The sequence below is a fragment of the Jaculus jaculus genome, chromosome 11 (genome assembly GCF_020740685.1).
Source record: "Jaculus jaculus isolate mJacJac1 chromosome 11, mJacJac1.mat.Y.cur, whole genome shotgun sequence".
NCBI lineage: Eukaryota > Metazoa > Chordata > Mammalia > Rodentia > Dipodidae > Jaculus > Jaculus jaculus.
The window spans coordinates 70,957,957-70,962,524 of record NC_059112.1 but is presented as its reverse complement, the minus strand read 5'-3'; the positions used below and the strand labels follow the sequence as shown (position 1 = coordinate 70,962,524).

Genomic DNA, 4,568 nt, shown 5'->3' with positions numbered 1-4,568 from the left:
ATCCAGTGGGCACTGAGCTGACCGCCTCCCCCTGCTGGGTATTGGTCAGTGCTAGAAAGCAGGCTGCTGAGGGAGAGAATCCATCAACAGTCTTAACCAGCAATGAATCCTGTAAGCTATACAACTGGCCAGCCAGGCAAGATGTGACCACTGGAACAACAGTGGTATGTCCATTTTAGGGGGTAATCATCTACTTGTTAATTGCATTTGAGGCCTATGGCTTGGAAGATCATAGGCCCTAGGGAGGAAACTGTCATTGTTCTGTGGCTAAAAAGATATGCAACACCCGTCAAATTGCTATCCCATACTTAAGTTCATACTCATAGATAGGGGTTGTCTCCAGTTTTGCTTGAGAAACTTCTTTATGCAGAATGTAATGAGACCCAAGACTCATCAAGCTATTGAGAAAAAGAGACAGCTAACTTGTCAAACTGGATAAGATAGCTCTCTCACAACCCACCATGGCTCAGGGCACATTGAGGAGGAGATGGAAGGTTTGTTTCTTTTTTAATTTAAAAATATATATATAGGGCTAAAGAGATGGCTTAGCAGTTAAGATGCTTTACTGCAAAGCTAAAGGACCACAATTCAATTCCCCAGCACCCATGTAACCCAGATACACAAGAGGGTGCATGTATCTGGAGTTCATTTGCAGTGGCTGGAGGGCCTGACGTGCCCATTCTCTCTCCCTCCCCCCACCCTCTCTCAAGTAAGTAAATAAATAAAAGAGAATAGAAAAAAGAAAATATAATAAGCCACAAATGCAAGCATGTGATATCCTAAATTTTCTAGCAGCCTTATTATAAAAGATAGCAGGTGAAATCTACTTGACTAATATACTATTGTATTTAACAAAACATATTCAAATAGCATTTCTTCAGATAATATATAAATTACTAATAGGTGGGTTATATTTTTTCATTTTAAAATCCAGTATGTAATATGTACTTAACTTTACCACTTTCTTGTAATTAGTCCCATTTCAAGTATCTGTGTTGTTGGCGGTGGTGTTTTAATTATGAGTAGTCAATCAGTACTATTTTTGGTATGGCAATCCCAGATGGCTCTGTGACAAGAAATCAATGAAGTTCTGATGAGACAAGACCATGGAGCTGGGTGTGCTACTCAGTGGAAGAGAACCTAAGCATGTTCAAGGCCTTAACTCAATACCCAGATCTGCAGAACTGTCAACCAAAAGAGACAGTAACCACCTCTCTTTCATTTGTTATATAGATGATATAGATAGAGATAGAGATAGAGATAGAGATAGAGATAGAGATAGAGATAGAGATAGAGATAGAGATAGAGATAGAGATAGATATAGATATAGATGATATAGATATAGATATAGATATAGATATAGATATAGATATAGATATAGATATAGATATAGATATAGATATAGATGATATAGATATAGATATAGATATAGATATAGATATAGATATAGATATAGATATAGATATAGATATAGATATATACACACATATAGAGAGATAAAGGGAGAGGAGGGGGGGCAACAGAGAGAGAATAGGCATGCCAGGGCCCCTAGCCACTGCAAACAAACTCCAGATACATGCTCCAGCTTGTGCATGTAGCTTATGTGGGTGCTGAGGAATTGAACCTGGCTCCTTAGGCTTTGTAGGTAAGTGCCTTAACCACTAAGCAATCTCTCCAGCCCTTCCTCTCTTTAATAATAACTTTCATATACATGCCACACACACAATGGGCAACAAATTGTTTTTTTCTGAATGATGATTATGTATTATATTTTTGTAATATAGAGGAAAAAAATACTGAAAACAAAAAAAAATTCACCTCAGTCTTGTTGTAAACTTGTAATACAACATGTTATAATACCAAGAACAGTGATCTTTTTACAGAGCTACTTGTATCCCAGCTGCCATAGTTCCCTATTGTAATTTCTCTGAGCACAAGGATAATGGCTACTTGAGAACATCTTGAGGTGAGAACAGCTGAGGTAAGAAAATGAGGAAAAGGGAAGAACTCACTAGTACATCTCACAAATGTTTTAAGAACAAACACATGTGCCCATGCATATATTTCAGCACCATCTTTTTGTGACCTTCAGCTCCAGGTCCAGTAATCCATTCTTACTCTTTCAGCTATGTCCCAGCTTCAAGGTTGATACATATGTTGTCAGAAAGAAGAGAAGTGAGAAATTATTTTCTAAACACTGAGCTGTTAATTATAAGAATCTGTAAAGTCTCATTCTAACCTGAAACATTTCTGTTTTGTCACTTTCAGGGAGAAAAGAAAAAGTACCATGTTTATATGATTATTACAAAGAATGTTATTTTTTCCCCCAAATGTCACAGATACCTTTCAAGTCTACATTGAAAGAAAAGCACAGCAACCTTGAAAAATGAAAGGATTGAAGGATAGAAGCCTATCTTGACCCCAACTTCATTTATCTCTATTATTTTTAAGGCACACAACAGCAGTAAAAAGCAATAACAAACTTCCTGCATCCTGTTTACTTCAATGTAGGAAGGAGAGAAAATTGTCATTTTCCATATGGTAATCCAATTCATGTGTTGTTTATGCTATTTTAGGGATGTGAAACACTAAAAATTAACATCATCAAAAGATACAGAAACACTTCTGTATTCAAGGAGAGAGAAATTTACACAAAAGTGACCTCTGCCAGAAAGGTAGCAAACTCAAAAACCACTGACATTCCAACTGAATCTTGGTTGCTCACACTGTCTCCCCTCTCTTCCATATTCGGCACATTTTCTGCTTGGCTTCTTTCTACTGTAACTGGGATCTGACTGTTCATCAAATGAATTCAGATGAGATCCAGAGCACCATGTAGAAGATAGGCCAAGTTTTATACAGGATAACCAGTGGCACTCTCAAAGGTGGAGTCAACAATGGTCAAAAGTATCATTGTGGAGAAAAACACTGTGTCACGGTGACAGGAGACAATGGCCAAACTGTAAATTGCGCTGACCTACATGTACAGGCTGGTCGTATACTATTTTCTAAAGTTTCTGGAACAGCGAGCTTTCTTGAGGATTTTTCATTTTTTAAATGATAAAACATTTGAATTTATCCTTGATTTTGAAATAGGTAATGTATTATTACTTATTACCTTTATGATGCTGTTCCATGTATATTTTAATTAATTTATTTATTTATTCATTTATTTGATACAGAGAAGTAGTTGCTAGGGCCTCTAGCCACTACAAACAAATTCCAGAAGCATGTGACACCTTGAGCATTTGGCTTATGTGGGTTTTATTTTCCCTCTCTGGGTGATTTGAATGAACTCCAAAGGGAGGGAGTAAAAGCAAAGCCTTGTTCTTTCCTGAAATCCGCTTGCAAGATAACAATCCTATCATCTTCCTGCCAGTTCAGAAAGCCATGTCTTTACCCAGAGTCAAAGACAGAACTCAGATTCATTCTTTTGATCAAAAAATGATATAATAGCCGGGCGTGATGGCACATGCCTTTAATCCCAGCATTCGGGAGGCAGAGGTACAAGGATTGCCATGAGTTCAAGGCCACCCTGAGACTACATAGTTAATTCCAGGTCAGCCTGGACCAGAGTGGGACCCTACCTCGAAAAAACAAACAAAAAAATGATATAACAGAGTAGCATATAAAGAATAAAAGATAAATGTACACTGTTAAAGCTCAGGATGGAGGCCAGTGAGCTTCTGAGTGTCAGAAGTGTGCTACATCAAAGGCAGGGATTTCGTTCACACCAGTAGAGCTTGCCTATTTGACTGGAGTTTGATAGTAGTCACTGCCACACACACACACACACACACACACACACACACACACAGAATAAAAGATAATGGCTTGGAAGGTCAAAGACTCTAGAGGGAAGTTTTCCCAGTCCTTTGGCTAAACAGAGACATTATAACCATCAATAAGTCTTCGCAGTATGTCTGCTTAAGCCCTTTTTGATTAATGCTGTTTGCATTTTTGGTAGAGAACTAAAGTAGTTTGAATAAGGTATTACCAATAAACTTACATATTCTGAATGCATGGTCTCCAGCTGATGGCAAGTTTGGAGCTAGATCCTTGCTATAGGAGGCATATTTCTGGGGTTGGGCTTTGATGTTTATTACCCCAGCTTGTCAGTGTTAGTTGGATCACTTTCCTGCTCCTGTTATCACCTGTCATGACAGAGGTATGTCCAGCCTCTACTCATGCCATGCTATTGCCCTGCCACCATGAACCTTCCCCTTGAGACTATAACCCAAAATAAAATAAATCCATTCCTCCAATGATTTGCTTTTAGTTAGGTGTTGTATCTCAACAATGAGAACTTAACTACAATAAAAGCCTTTTGTTTTGTTTTGTTTTTGCACATGGCAGTGAATATTAGGGAGACCCAAGACTCATCATCAAATGCCAAAAAGAGAAAGCCTAGGGCTTAGCACTGGCCTCTATCACACAGACAGGGTTCAGGGAACATTACACAGATAGTTGCAGTAAGAATATGAGTGCTGCAGGCTGGATAGATGGCTCAGCAATTAAGGCACTTGCATGCAAAGCCTAGTGACCTGGGTTTGTTTCCCCACTATCCA

General features: G+C 38.4%; 1 non-coding gene across 1 annotated transcript; it reads left to right on the top strand.

Moving 5' to 3' along the window:
* Positions 1-3,645: 3,645 nt before the first annotated feature.
* On the top strand, positions 3,646-3,786 carry LOC123453439. The gene has a single exon (XR_006632822.1). It is a non-coding gene; the product is annotated as a small nucleolar RNA SNORA62/SNORA6 family (small nucleolar RNA).
* Positions 3,787-4,568: the final 782 nt, after the last annotated feature.